The sequence below is a fragment of the Bos javanicus genome, chromosome 14 (assembly GCF_032452875.1).
Source record: "Bos javanicus breed banteng chromosome 14, ARS-OSU_banteng_1.0, whole genome shotgun sequence".
NCBI lineage: Eukaryota > Metazoa > Chordata > Mammalia > Artiodactyla > Bovidae > Bos > Bos javanicus.
The window spans coordinates 16,955,280-16,971,463 of record NC_083881.1 but is presented as its reverse complement, the minus strand read 5'-3'; the positions used below and the strand labels follow the sequence as shown (position 1 = coordinate 16,971,463).

At 44.7% G+C, this 16,184-nt stretch overlaps 1 protein-coding gene across 3 annotated transcripts in view; it reads left to right on the top strand.

Moving 5' to 3' along the window:
- Positions 1-16,184, top strand: part of ZHX2 (zinc fingers and homeoboxes 2) — a 180,712-nt gene that overhangs the window by 141,179 nt on the left and 23,349 nt on the right. The window contains exon 3 of one of the 3 annotated variants that reach the window (XM_061438697.1): positions 11,373-11,557. The exons of the other annotated variants lie outside the window; for them this stretch is intronic. The gene's annotated coding sequence lies outside the window, so the exon portion shown is untranslated. The remainder of the gene's footprint in view (positions 1-11,372; positions 11,558-16,184) is intronic. 3 annotated transcript variants of the gene reach the window in all.

Below are 16,184 nucleotides of genomic sequence, written 5' to 3'. Positions count from 1 at the left end.
TATATTAATATAATAATAATACTATATTAATATAATAATTATATTATAATGTTTATATTATAATATTATTATATTAATATAATAATTATAATGTTTATATTATAATAATATTATATTAATATAATATTAAGTGTCTCTTAATATTTGATCGAGACTCACGGATGGCTTTTTCTTCCCCCTACTTGGAGATGTTTGGAGCTCTCGTCTCATGTTCATCTACCCCTGAATGGTCCCAGGTAGGGAAAAGTAAAACATTTTTCCATTTACAAAACCACCGAAGAGTTTTGTTTTCATGTTGGCAAGTAAAAAGTTGGACTTTTCAATAAAACTTTTAAAGTCCTTTCCAAAAGAAGTATTTTGAGGGAGAATATGATTTTTAAATTAGAATAGTTTGAAAATTACTTTGCAGTGAACATCAAATGCTGTGGTTAGTGGGTGAGCCTCTGCCTCTGTTTTCACTGGTATTTGTTATTGTGTTGAGGTTATTCTTGCTTGGTATGAAGATCTCAGCTTACGTGTCCTCTCCCCAAAGAGGCTTTCCCTGGATATCTCACTGAAAGTAGGTCTTGGGAATTCCCTGGTGGTGCAGGGTTAGGCCTCCACACCCTCACTGCCAAAGGCCAAGGCTCAATCCCTGATCAGGGAACTAAAATCCCACAAGTGGCATGGATCAAACAGCCAAAAAAAAGGGGGAAAAAAAAAAAGAATGAAAGTAGGTCTTAAATCACCATCACATCATTTCTAAGAGCTTTTTGCGGAGTACTTGGGCTTAGTCACTCAGTTGTGTTTGACTCTTTGTGACCCCATGGACAGTCTCCTATATCCATGGAGATTCTCCAGGCAAGAATGCTGGAGTGGGTTGCCATGCCCTCCTCCAGGGGATCTTCCCAATCCAGGCAACTTACCACTATCTATAAGCTCTTTGTTTTCTATTTATTTTTTGATTTTCCCTCCCTAGATCATGGGCACCTTGAAAGCAAGAATCTTATGTCTTATTTCCTGAGTATCAAAGCAGTGTCTGGCATGGAGCAGGCACTTAAGGAGGAATGAATGAATGAATGCTTGAGCTGTGTTTTCTTTTCTGAGGTCCCATGTTTCTGCTTCCAAAAAATCAGTCTTCTGCTGTATTTCCCTTTTAAAATACCAGGACTACTGTAGGAAGGAATGGGGCATTGAGGTAGGACTGGGTGGCAGAAAGCACCTCTCACAACCAGCTCTGAATACTCCCAGGGAGGTTTGAAGGTGAGGACTGACATGGTCAGATTCAAGTTTAGAAAGATGACATTCAATCATGGCATCAATTGTGATGTAGGCAGCGGCAAGAAATCTGTTTCTAAAAATAAACATTGAAGTTCGGGATGTGATGATTCGCAAGGATTCAAGGTTAGCACTATACGACATCACTCACACTAACATCCCGAGGTTCTTTCTTAAGGGAAGCGAATGGTGTGACAAGAATGAGAGCACGTTGCAAACGGTCGTGCCACCCAGCATGGCAACCATGGCAGGGAAAGGCTAAGGATTGCTGTGTTTTTTTTTTTTAATCTTTATTGAATTTGTTACAATATTGCTTCTGTTTTATGTTTTGGCTTTTTGGCCACAAGGCATGTGGGGTCTTACCTCCCTGACCAGGGATCAAACCACACCCCCTGTGTTGGAAGGCGAAGTCTTAACCACTGGACTGCCAGGGAAGTCCCAGGATTGCTGTCTTAGAAAGAAACAGTGGGGACTTACCCTGGTGGTCCAGTGGTTAAGAATCTGCCTTGCAGTGCAGGGGACATGGGTTTGATCCCTGATCAGAGAACTAAGATCCTGCCCACTGCAGGGCAACTAAACCCACACACCTCAACTACTGAGCCCACACGCCGTAATGAAAGATCCCACATAACACAACTAAGATCCAACACAGCCAAATAAATAATAAAAGAAAGAAAGAAAGAAAGAAATGGTGGCAGTTAGGAGGTAGGCCTGAAACTGCATCTGTTGGGACCTTTTCAGTTATAGGTGCCAGGTAAAGTCCCATCAGAGTGGTGTCAGCAAGCTTCCTTGTGGGAAGGTCTCTGCGTGAGTCAGATCCAGGCGTGCCAGCATGTAGAGGGATACAGTCATGACTCTGCATCTCAACTCAGCTGGTTCTGACCAGCTCCACTTGGGTTGTGAGCTCACCCCTTAATCACTCACTCTCGCTGAAGAACGTGATGCAGTGAGTGGTCAGGACCAAGTCACATGCCCACCACTGGAGGATCCACAGGGGCCAAGAGTGGGTGGGGGTCTTTCTCTAGAAAGAACTGGACTGCCATGGCCAGCGGAGTAAGGAAGGCATGCCAGACAGGCAGGCGATGCATGGCACAACCAGGAGATGCCAAGGTCAGGCCATGATGTAGGGAGTCATTGCAGCTGCAGGGAGAAGCCAGGAGGACTCTGCCTGGAGCACAGGAATGAAGGATGAAGGATGGGAAGCCATTGCCATTAAGGAGGCAGAGTCAGGAGGGCCTGGTGCATAATCACCTGTGGGGTGGGAGGGGGAGTGGAGGCGCAAGAGGAATCTAGGTTTCTAACTCGAATGACTGAGATCATGATGCTTTTATTTGGAATGAGGAGTGTTACAAAAAGATCAGATTTGGGAGACAGGTGAGGAGCTTGGTGCTAGATGAGCTCAATCCTGAAGCACCGGTGAGACTCCAGGTGATGATCAGAGATGCATAGAATCCACACTTGGAAGAGGTTCTAAGACCATCCAGTCCAGCCTCTGCCAAATTTCCCCTTCAGATCCACCTTCCAAATGGAGATAACTGAGTAGTCTGTTTCCAACCGAGAGGGACTGGGTCATCCACTTTTTAAAATTCATGTATTATTTTTCTTGGTTTTCATGAATCATCTTAGCTTGTTTAAAAAATCAAGTTTCAGTGGACAGTGGCCACTCTGGCCTTTGGTTACAAGTCTGGGTTTTCATCCTCGCTGTCAGCCAGCATTGGGGAAGGGAGGTCGGGGGCTCTGCAGCGAGGAGTGGGGCTAGAAAGGCTGGTTTCCCAGATGTCTGTCTGCAAGGGTGAGTGTGGAGCTCCAGGATGAATGAGGTCACACCAAAGAGGATGGAGAGGAGAGGGATGAGGAGGAGCCCAGGGCATGGAGGTGACCGTGGAGAATGGAAGAAGCAGCAAAGCAGGAGCTGCTGGGAGGAGATCCAAGGGCACTACCCGGGAGAGCCAAAGGGAGGCAATTTGAGGAAGGCGGTTTGCCCCACAGAGTCAGTGACGCGGGGTATATTTGGTGTTTTAAAAGAAAAGCATTGACAGAGCAAGGAGGACAGAATGTGCAGAGGTGAGGGATGAACAGGGCAGTAACAGGAGGGACAAGCTGCAGTCATCTCAAACTGCCTTTGAGACATTTTTGATAGTTGCGTGATATTAACAACAGGTAACTTCCCTGAGTCACAAGCTCAGAGTTCATCATATTGGGGACACAGAGGCAAACCCTGTCCACAGACTTTGTTGTTGTTATTCACTCACTCAGTCATGTCTGACTTTCTCTGACCCCATGGACTGCAGCACACCAGGATTCCCTGTCCTTCACTATCTCCTGGAGTTTGCTCAAACTCACGTCCATTGAGTCGGTGATGCTGTCAAGCCATCTCATCCTGTATCGCCCCCTTCTCCTCCGACTGCTCACTCTCACTGGGTACCCTCGGCACCCTTTGACATGGGTACCATTTTCATCCCCAGATTAGATAGAAAGGCTGAGGCTTCAGAGGACGAGTGTGACTTGTCCAGACTCACACACCAATGAGTGGTAGTCCCAGACCCAGAAAGCCAGTCTCTTGCACTGGGGAGTCTCTCTGCCCCAGGAAGCAAGAGTGATCATAATACTGGGTAGATGATGGTGGAATTGAGCACCTTTGGGAACTTTGATGTTGCTTATTACATTTGTCTTGCTTTGTCTACTTTTTTAGGGAAATGGCAAGCTGAGGTGATCATAACCCAAAGGGAAGGAATCCAGTGAAGGGAGATAAGAGTGGAGGGAGCCAATGAGTGCTAGGCTGGGGTCCCTGGGGAGCAGAGGGCAGGCCTGGAGGTCAGCTGGAGGTGTTACCTTATAACAGGGAGACCCGCTACCCACTCCAAGGTAGAGAGAAGAGAGATGAGTGTGGAGATGGGGAAGAAAGTGATCATGATCTCAGCAAAATAGAAAGCAGAATCTTCTCACACATGCAAAGTTGGGAGAATTAAAAACACTGGCACAGTTGCCATAGAAATTTCTATGAAATGAACAAAAGATGAGTAAAAAGATGTCGGAACAGCATGACTCAGGTGAGATGAGCTGGTGTAAACGCACAACCCCTGGCATGGGGGTTGGCAGCTGGTAGGGGCTGTGGGGGAAAGAATGCTCTGAGGGGCGGAACGCACCTGTGAACCTCACTCTGCCAAGTCCCTCATCACTGATGGAAGTGGTTAAAGCTAGCTCACTGGTTAAAGGCACCCTTCTAGGTAACCAGATGGAGTCAGCGTTAAAGGGTCTCTTTCAGTCCAATCTGCAGTGGAGGTGGAAGTTCACCCATTTCACAGTCGCAGAACTTAGGCTGGCCAAGGGAATGAGTGTGCTGCAGCTGGCATTCTCCAGGCCGCCTGTGGGTTTGGGGACTTGGGCGGTGGGCATCCTGGCTGTGGCCAAAGCAGGGCAGACTCCTGTGAGTAAGAGGAAGAACCAGGATTCAAATCAGAAGCCTGGTTCCAGCCTGTGGCCCCTTCCCCTCACCAGGTGGGCACTCATGGTGAGGACCGAGAGGGAGCAAGGCAGCTGGAGGCCACATCCTCACCTAGTGAAGAGCCAAGGGCATCTGAGCTTAGAAATTCATCACTTTGAGTAAAAGTAAAGTCTGGGCCCCAGGCTCACATGGGCTGATATGAATCTGCCTTCTCTGGCTTCTTTGTCTCTGAGGACTCACTCCCCCACCTCGAGTCCCCACTCCTGCCACTGCTAGCAGGACAGCAGCCTCCTCTCAGCATCACCCAAACACACAGTGATGCTCACGCCACAATCTGTCTATGACCTTACCGCCCTAAGCACAGTGGATCTCATCTAATGTCACCATGTCATTTCACGAACTTCATTTCATCCACTGAAATATTTTGGCTGCAGCAGACCATGCAAGCCCTTCTTCCACCTAGTAAGAGAGTGTCTCAGTGTAGCGAGTTGAGAAAGACATTACAATTCAATTAAAAATCTTACTCCTTTGAACACCCGCTGTGGAGAAGATCCACTCGAAACTTGTGAGAAACTTCATTTATAGACCCAGTGTCAGGAAATGGAGTAGCTAACCATCAGCAGCTGTGTGTTACTGGGACCCAGCAGTGAGTGCAGAGCCAAGGGTGATCTGGGCTCCACCCTCCTCAACCAGCAAGCTAACCTCTCTGAGCCTCAGTTTCCTCATCTGTGAAATGGAGAGCATTACCATCTATTGATGTTGTGGGAATAACAAAGATTTTACATGTAAATGGCATCTTATTACTATGTTATCCACCTATCCTTAACCAGATCAGCAAACCCTTCTTTAAAAAAAAAATGAGAAACTGAACAATAAAAGTTAAGCACAAACACAGATAATGGGAAATAGCTTCTGAAAACTCACCTCGCCAGCCACGACTCTGCTATTACACACGCTGTTGTTTCTAAGGATGTCTTACACTCCATTATCCAGTGCCCAGCATCTTTTTCTCTTCCAGCATCGTTACTTTCTACAATTCTTCCCCTATTTCTGCATCGTCCTCTGAACTGTCATTTCCCAGGGGAGCTTGCTAATTCACTCTAGTCCAGCACAGAACACAGCAAGGAGCATCTCCCATCTTCACAGTGCAGGGTTGGCTCGGGCCCAACCACTTCTGAATCAGGAGAGGCCACTGATGGCTTCTTGCTGAGGCCGTCAAACCTGGATGATTGCTAGAAATGCAGATTCTTGGGCCTGCTCCTGGATGCTTGAGTTCAATAAGTCTGGACTGGGGCTCTGGACAAAGCACCCCAGATGGCATCTGATGGTTTGGGAGCCACCCCATAGGCCCACCCCCAAAATTCAAGTTTAGATTTAAAGATAAGCTGGGGAGAAATCAATAAAGGTCAGGAATTAACTCAGAGTCACCAGTGACATTTCAAAAGCCTCTCCCATTTAACAGATGAGACAAATGGAGGCAAGGATGGAGACAGATGAGGAGAGAGCTGGGAGTTTAGAGCAAAACCCAGGATCTGGGCATCCCACTCCTTTCTCCACCCACACCGCACCCCGGCTCCCCCACCCCCACCGCAATCACCACCACAATATACCTTCCCATCAGAATTCCCTCTCCTGAGGTGCAGTGCGGTAAGGAGAATGTTGTGACTTTAAGACATAAAGGAACAATCATATACACAAACACAAAAGATTTACCCTTGGTGAACTGCAGTGGTACCTACTAACAGCTCTGTCAGAAGACCCAGCAAAGCTAAAAGCATCCGTCTGGGCTTTGATGTCCTGACAAGATGCTTCCTTTGAAAGCTCAGAGACAGTCCTGTAATTTCCTCTGACAGCCCTGGTGAAAGCTCTGAAATAAGAAGCGGCGTCCTGCCAGAGCCTGAAGGTGTGATTCCTTGAGAGCAGCATGTGTGTCCTCCCTGAAAGGCCCAGGCTCCTCCACTCGCCTCGGGCTGGAGACCCTGGCCCCAGGGGACCTCTGTGGCCTGACTCTTCACCTGCCCCAGCGTCTCCCTAGGGAGCTCAAGGCCTGGACATTTCCCTCATCTGACAGCTAGGCTGCATGCCAGCCACCTTGCAAAGAGTTCCCAGGGACTAATCTGACAGTATGACCCATTTTTCCTCCCCTGAGGGCCCCAGGTCACTCGTAGGGAAAGGTCAGGAAATGCTAGTGCCCCATGTCTGGAGATGAGCAGGGCGATGGGGAGGAGGGAGACCAACTGGGTGGCAGTGGGCAGGTGCTCACTTGGAGAGGCTGACAAAGCCTTCCTCGAGGTGTCCAACACGCAGTGTCATCCTTACCTGGGAGCTTGTTGGCAACGCAGAGTGTCAGTCCCACCCAGACTTCCTGAATCTGTATTTTAACAAGATCACCAGGTAATTTGTCTGCACGTAAAGAGCTGTATCCCAGCTCTGCTGCTCTCGGCTGTGTGATTACGGCCACGCTCCTTAACTTCTCTGAGCTTCAGTGTCTACACAGGGTTCTGGAGAAATGAAACAGAGCACTCAGCTCATTATTAAGCCTTCAGTGAATGTTCACCATCACTGTTATCGAGAGAATGGTTAAGGGAGAATCCATTTTGCCATATTTAAACCCAAATCATACAGCCACTCCTCAGTGGAGAAGGAAGTCCAAACTGAGTGGGAGAAAGTCCAGGTAGAAATAAGGAGCCCTCAACATCTACTTAAGGAACAAGCTTAAAGGCTGGAGGAAGGGGTGCCTCTTAGTAGCCTTGACTCTGACTATTGAATTTGGGGCTAGTAAAGATGATGCCTGATGCTTAGCTTGGGGGTTCTTACCTCATTAATGTGCCATTTTTCCCTGCCATCCCCACCCCTCAAAGTTATCTCCCAGCCCCTGCTGCTCCCATGATCCTCCCTAAAAGGCCTCACTACTCCTTCACCTGGTGGCTCAGACGGTAAAGCGTCTGTCTACAATGCAGGAGACCGTGGTTCGATCCTTGGGTCGGGAAGATCCCCTAGAGAAGGAAATGGCAATCCACTCCAGTACTATTGCCTGGAAAATCCCATGGACAGAGAAGCCTGGTAGGCTACAGTCCATGGGGTCGCAAAGGGTCGGACACAACTGAGCGACTTCACTTTCACTTTCACTCCTTCACCAGCAGGATGAACCCCGCCTCTTCAGCATGGCGTTCAGTGGCAGCATGATTCACAGTCTGGCCCAGGCTGATTTATCAGGTGCCTCGGGCCTGCCATCACACCTGCCCTTTAGCTTCAGTCCTTTTCATTCCTCTGGCGTTTCCTTCTTCTCACTGCATCCTCTGCCTGGGAGTACTCTGTTCCTCTGATCAGAATCATTCCCCTTCTCTGTACCCGACAGGATCCAACTCTGCCTTTGGAGCCCTGCCTCAGACTCCCAAGGCAACAGAAATAAAAGCAAAACTAAACAAATGGGACCTAATCAAGCTTGTAAATTTTTGCACAGCAAAAGAAACTGTAAAATGAAACGATACCTGCAGAATGAGAGAAAACATTTCCAAATGATGCCACTGACAAGGGCTTAATTTCTAAAACATACAAACAACTCATACAACTAAATATCAAGAAAACAAAACTAATCAAAAAATGGGAAGAAAACCTATATAGACATTTCTTCAAAAAAGACATACAGATGGGCAGCAGGCACATGAAAAGATGCTCAACATCATTAATTAGAAATGCAAATCAAAACTACAATGAGATATCACTTCACACCAGTCAGAATAACCATCATTAATACAGTTACCGTATAATCCAGCAATCCCACTACTGGGCGTATAGCTGAAGAAAACTATACTTTGAAAAGATATATGCACCCCGGTGTTCATAGCAGCACTATTTGTAATACCAAGACATGGAAACAGTGTAAATGTCCACCAACAGATGAATAAAGATGTGGTGGCTATATACAATGGATTTCTACCCAGCCATACAAAACAAGAAATAATGCCACTTGCAGCAACATGGACGGACCTAGAGATTGTCATACTAAGTGATGTACGTCACAAGAGAAAGACACACAGTGTATGATACCACTTACATGTGAAATCTAAAATACGGCACAAATGAACCTATCTACGAGACAAAAACATAATCAAGGACATAGAGAACAGGCTGGCTTGTGCCAAGGGGGAGGGGGTTAAGGGAGGAGTGAATTAGTATGGGCTTGAAAGTGAAAGTGAAAGTGAAGTCGTGTCTGACTCTTTTCGACCCCATGGACTGTAGCATCCCTCCATGGGATTCTCCAGGCAAGAGTACTGGAGTGGGTTGCCGTTTTCCTTCTTCAGGGGATCTTCCCGACCTAGGGATCGAACCCGCGTCTCCCGCATTCCAGGCAGACGCTTTAACCTCTGAGCCACCAGGGAAGCCCAGTATGGGATTAGCAGATGCAGATTATTATATAGAATGGATAAACAACAAGGTCTTGCTGTATCGCACAGGGATACACAATATAGCCCAGAATTATAGTCAACATCCTGTGACAAACCGTAATGGAAAAGAACGCCAAAAAGAATGTACATATATAAAGTAACATTGTAAATCAGCTATACTTCAACAAAGTAAAATTTAAAAATCACACCTCCCCACCCCCACCGTCTTCGCTGCCTGACTTTCCTCCATCATGCTTTTCAGCGTCAGCTTCTGCTCGCTCATTTCATGAACGTGAGCACCTCAAGAGCAGAGACTCCTCTCTGCTCGCTCCTGCATCCTTGGCACCCACAAGTGTCTGACGTAGGCTCTTGGGCAGGATGCGATGACTGCATACATAAATCAATGTGTGCCATCAAGGGGTGTTCAGACGGCCCTGCCCTGCTCAGTTGTGAAGAGCTGAATTATTCCCCACCCCCAGATTCATATGTTGGAATCCAAACCCTCAGAATGTGGCTATATTTGGAGATAGGTTTTTTAAAGGTGTGTGTGTGTTCAGTCGTGTCTGATTCTTTGCAACCCCATGGACTGTAGCCAGCAGGCTCCCTTAAGTCACCTTAAATGAAGTCCTCAGTGGGGGCCATAGTCCAATCTGACTGGTGTCTTCATAAGAAGAGGAGATTAGGAGATAGACGCACATGGAAGGGAGGCCACAAGAGGGCACAGCGAGAAGAGGGCCATCTGCAACCAAGGGGAGAGGCTTCAGAAGACAGTAACCCTGCAGAAACCTTGGTCCTGGACGTCCAGCCTCCAGAACCAAGAGAAATACATTTCTGCGGTTTAAGCCACAGAAATCTGTGTAATTTGTCATGGCAGCCTGAGCTGACTATTGCACCAGCTGTGAACTCCTTGAGGACAAGAACCCATGGTTTCTTCATATCCACATAGGTTCTAGTATCCACAAGGTTCTACTCCAAACCCATACTCAGTAAACAGGGCTCTAATCAAACTGCACTCCCCTTGCAACAGAAAGATGATGATGGAAGAAGCACTGAGTGGTGAAGGGAGAGCCCTGCATAGACAGCCAGAAGTGAGTTGTTCATAATCGTCTACACAGGCTGGCCATCTTCCCTACATGTTATCTATTTCAAGGTGGTGTCGTCTCTTACTTGCTGTTGGGTTTCTTTGTGGGGTGTGATAAATGCCACGGTGGATAAAAGGAAAATCCAGTCAATGGCAAAAACAGACAAAGGAGGCAGGAGTCTGTACTCAGTGTTAGGGCTCCCTTTCCATGTAACAGGTATGTGTGATGCTCTTAGCAGTCGTGTGAGGGGTGGGATTCAAGACAGAAAGAGGCACGACGGAGAAGAGTCACAGAGGAAGGCCACTCCTCACCTCTCCTCTCCTTCTGGGCTCCAGGATCTTAAAGATGTTTTAATCTGCTTGGGTCACCCCTCCAAAGGTAGCGATTGCCCTGCCAACCCCGGGACCACTCGGTGGTGCTTTGGAGTGTTTGCAGGTTAGTACACAACATGCCTGTGCCCAGTTCGGATCTGCTGGGAAGCTGGTCCAGAGCAAGGCCAGTGGCATGGAGCCAGTCTGTTGTCATACTCACCACCCACCGTGGAAGGGACTGTGTTGGAGTTTTAATGTGCATTTTAAATACACATGCTAAGCAGAAATTTTGGTTCATTTGACTTGTTAATTTTTCTCTTATGATGCTCACACCAAAGACTGTAGTTCTGACACTTCTGGTTAACAAATGTGTGAGCCACCTCCCACCTCCGCCAAGTAATTCTCTGTGACATCAGTTGGTGTCCTATAATTTAACTCAGTTCTGACACTGTCTACCTAGAGATAATGCCAGGTTCTACAGGGTAAGGACTCAGTCCTCCAGGACTTCCCTGCCCAACTTCAGATGCCGCTCGGAAGTCCAGGTTGTCCCCTGTGCTTCTGATGACTCTATCAACTGGAAGCTTCCATGACCTCCTTCTCTAATTAATTTTAATGAATTAATTTGCTAGAGCAGTTCAGGAAAACAGTTTACTTACTAGATTACTGGTTTGTTATAAAAAATATATATAACTCAGGAACAGCCAGATGGAAGAGATACACAGAGCAGGGTATGTGGGAAGGGGTGCAAACTTCCACGTTCCCTCCAGCATCACTCCTCTGGCACCTCCATACATTCATCAACCCAGAAAACTCCCAGGATTCTGTACTTTGGGGATTCTTATAAAGGCTTCATCAAGTAAGCATGACCAATCGCTAACTCAATTTCCAGGCTCTCTCTGGAGAATGAGGGTTGGACCGAAAGTTCTACGCTTCTGATCATGGCTTTGTCTTTCGGGTGACCAGCCCCCATCCAGCAGTCCGTCAAGAGTCACCTCATTAGAACAAAAGACATTCCTATGGCCCAGGAAATTCCAAGGAATTTGGGGACTCTGAGCAGGAAGCACACACTTACAAGTATATATTTTTTATTGTCTCACATTTTGTCTACTCAAGTTTCAAAGATGTCATCTTATGTTTTCTCTGGAAGCTTCGTGGTTCCAGCACTATATTTAGATCTCTGATCTACTGTTAACTCATTTTTTGCATACACGGAGAGGTAGGAGTTGAATTCTTTTCTTTTTCATATGGATATTCAGTTATGCTCTCACCATTAAAAAGAAGACTTTCTCCTATGGAATTGACTTGTTCAAAAATTAACTGACCATAAATGTGGATTTTTTTTTTTTTGGATGTCCTATTCTGCTCTAGTCACCTAATAGTTTATTCTTGTACCTAAACCATACTGAATTGATTATTGTTGCTTAATAGAAAGTCTTGAAATTAGTTTATAGCCCCCAACTTTGTTCTTTTTCAGTACTATTTTGGTTCTTTTAGGTACCTTGAATTGTCATATAAGTTTTACAATCAACTCATCAGTTTCTTCAAAACTCCTCTTGGAATTTAGGATTGTGAGCTATAGATCAATTTACAGAGAGTGGATATCTTAATAACATCAAATTGTCCAATCCATGAACACTGCATACCTTTACATTTATTTAGATCTTTAATTTCCCTCCCTGGTGGCTCAGCTGGTAAAGAATCTGCCTGCAACACAGGAGACCTAGGTTCAATCCCGAGGTTGGGAAGATCCCCTGGAGAAGAGAACAGCTACCCACTCCAGTATTCTGGCCTGGAGAATTCCATGAAGTGTATAGTCCATGGGGTTGCAAAGAGTCAGACATGACTGAGCGACTTTCACTTTTAACTTCTCTCAGCAGTCTTTTTTTTTTTTAACATTTTAAAAATTACTTTATTTTAATTGGAGAATAATTACAATATTGTGATGGTTTTTGCCATACATCAGCATGAATCGGCCACAGGTATACATGTGTTCCCCACCTTTCTGAACACCCCCCCACCTTCCTCCACACACTACATTTTAAGGATCCTTGAAAGACAGTTTGAGAGATTTGCTCTTTGCTCTTTTTTTTTTAATTAATTAATTTATTTTAATTGGAGACTAATTATTTTACAATATTGTAATAGTTTTTGCCATACATTGACATGAATCAGCCATGGGTGTACATGTTTTCCCCATCCTGAACCCCCATCCCATCCCTCAGGGTCATCCCAGTGCACCAGCCCTGAGCACCCTGTCTCATGCATCGAACCTGGACTGGCAATCTATTTCACATATGATAATATACATGTTTCAATGCTATTCTCTCAAATCATCCCACCTATGATACATATCTCTAACCAGGGACTCACGTACAGAATCTATAAGGAATCCTACTAATCAATAACAAAAAGACAACTTTAAAAATGGGCCAAAGACTTGAAAAGACATTGCACAAAAGAAGACAGATGAATAGTCATTGACATGAAAAATGCTTAATATCAATATTCATTAGGAAATGCAAATTAAAACCACAATGAGATACATTTTATACCCACTAGAGTGTATTTTTTTTTTAATGACACAAAAGGGCCCTAGGAATCTTTTTTGAAGAGAGGGAAATATTCTAAAATGAGAGTGGTGATGGCTACACAACTTTACAAATTTACCCACAAAAATCATTGAAACATACCATCACAATAGGTGGATTTTAGGATATGTAAATTATCCCTCATTAAGCTCATACATTACTGATGAAAGTGTTAGCCGTATATTACAATTTAAAGACACAAGCTGGGCTTTGCTGGCAGTCCAGTGGTTGAGATTCTGCCTTCCAATGCAGGGAGCACAGGTTCAATCCCTGCTCAAGGAACTAAGGTCCCACATGCTGCGAGGTGCAGCCAAAAATTTTAAAAAACAAAGACACAAGCATGTAGAGAAATTGTAAACAAATGCTGGAGAAAGATAAACATAAAATTCAGGATAGTTTTCACCCCTAGGAAGGAAGGGAGGGGGATAGGAAGTGATAAGGGCAAAGAGGGAACTTCAAAGGTATTTGTAATCTTTTTTCCCTATATTGGGTGATGATACACAGTGTTCATTGTATCAACAGTTTTTATAGCTTACATATAGTCTATAAATTGTTATTTTATTTCTGTCCTGTAGTTAATAACTGCAACTTCAAATGAATAAAATAAAGCATAAGAGAAAGTAAAGGCAGACCTGATAAGAACACCTGATACACACTATCCAGTGGGGAGTAAGACACAACCCAACCTGAGACTTCATAACAGCACAGAAGGCAGAGTTGGAAGACAGTCTGCAGAGATGAAAGCCGGTGGGCATTCACAGACTCATAAGGCAAACCGATGGAGAATGGGGGACCAGATAGCGAGGAAGAGGATAACAGGTTGGCTGAAAGTCATAACTTCTCCACTTTGGGTTCACAAGGGGTCGGGGGAACACAGCACCCCATCTGTCCTTAAAAAATAAATTCGCGTGCATGCCTGCATGCATTCATTCTTTTTTGCTAACTTAGGCCAGTGTACACCTGAAGCTGAAAACCTGGCCAGAAATATGCAGCCCTCGTGCTGGCGAGTGGCCGGCCTCATGGCACTAGTCCTGACCTCTCACTGGTGGCTCACAGACTTTCAGAAAGACAGACGCCAACTCTCTACTGCTCTACAGACACTCTCCCCCTTGTGCCCGGATTACTCTTCCAAGGGCAGTGGTTCTTGCAGCTCCATGGGGAGGACCCTGGGAGAGGAACGCTTCAAAGACTCACTGTTTAATGAGCCCTCCCCACCCTTCTCTTTTCTTTCTTCATCTTTCCTTCTTTTTAATCTGCTGTGGTTTGGATCCCCGGTTGCCAAATACATTTTAGAAGATATCGTCTATTCTGAACCACAGTTTTTAGAACATCAAAAAGCTTTTAGGATATTTCACCACTATTTGGCTCATTTCTTGGCCTCACTTGTCAACAGATTTAAATAATTCTAGATACGAGGAGTTTCTGTGAAAAAAAGTCTCTTCTCTCCCCTGAACCTATTTCTGCCTCATTTCTTTGTTTTGCAGCAGAAAAGTCTCCTTTTGCTCCCTCTCTTTTAAAATTCTTAATTCAAAGACCCAAGCCTCTTGGCTAGTGGGTGCAAATTTGGCCACATTCTGCTGTATCAGTGATACCTCCTGCAGAACTGGGTACCTCCTTTCCCATACAGAGTTCCTCCATCACATAAACTCTGGTGTACACTCAACACCCCTTCACACATGCATAGACACATGAGCATGCACACAAACACAAGCAACATGCAGGCACCTACATGCAAGTGCAGGCATGCTCGTGTGCACACATACTCATTACTGAGCATCCATGAGAGATTTTCCCATAGTTCATGCATCTGCATCAGTAGCAGTTGCCACAGGTAGCCATCTTGCAGTTACTTTATCATTCAACCAAGCTTTATGTAAAGCATACTGCAGACCAAATACAGGTCTAGGCTCCAAGGAAACCACAGTGATGAGTTCCTGCCTTTGTGGAGCCTATTTTCTAGAATAGCACCGCTCAGTAGAAGCTCCCTCAATAAGGGCAATGTCCTGCATTGCTTAATGCAATAGCCACCAGCCAGGTGTGGTTACTGAGCACTTGACATGTGGCTGGTGCAAATGAAAACTGGAGTTTAAATTGTATTTAATTTTAATTAATATGAATTTAAAGAGCCACATGTGGCCAGTAGCTGCTATATTAGGAGAAAATGGATAGATACTCTCTCCTCCTTCTTCCTCTTTACTTATATAAGTAAATTTTGAATATTAAAAAGTACTATCTTAAAATCTCCTTCTGCATGACTCTGATCAATAAGAACACAAATAACAAATGTTGGCAAGGATGTGAAGAAAAGGGAACCCTCATACACTGTTGGTGGGAATGTTAATTGATATAGCCACTGTTGAAAATAGTATGGATGTTTCTCAAAAACTGAAAATAGAACTGCCATTTGACCCAGCAATTCCACTCCTGAGTATATTTCTTTAAAAAAGCAAAACACTAATTTGAAAAGATACATGCACCCCAATGTTCATAGCAGCATTATTTCCGGTAGCCAAGATATAGAAGCAACAGATGAATGGATAAAGAAGATATGCCACACACACACACACACAATGTAATATTACTCACCCATAAAAAGAATGAAATTTTGCCATTTGCAGCACCATGGATAGACTTGGAGGGTATTATGCTAAAGTGAAATAAGTCAGAGACAGAAAGAAAAACACTGTATAATATCAATTATATGTGGAATCTAAAATATACAACAAATCAGTAAAAATACCAAAAAAGAAGTAGACTCACAGAGAACAAATTAGTAGTTACCAGTGGGAGAGGGAAGGGGGAGAGGCAAGACAGGAGTAAAGAGATTAGGAGGTACAAACTATTAAGCATAAAATAAGCTACAAGGATATATTGTACAATGCGGAGAATATAGCTATAACAACTATAAACAGAGCATAACCTTTAATAATTGTGAATCACTGTATTGTACACCTGTAATTTATATAATATTATACAGCAACTATACTTCAATTAAAAAGAACTTTGCAGATTAAAAAATCATTTAAGCCCTTTTCAGTACCAAAATGAATTTCAAACCATAAATAAAGCCCATCAAGAAGCGGAAAAGAATTCCTCTGCTGCTCCAGAGAGGA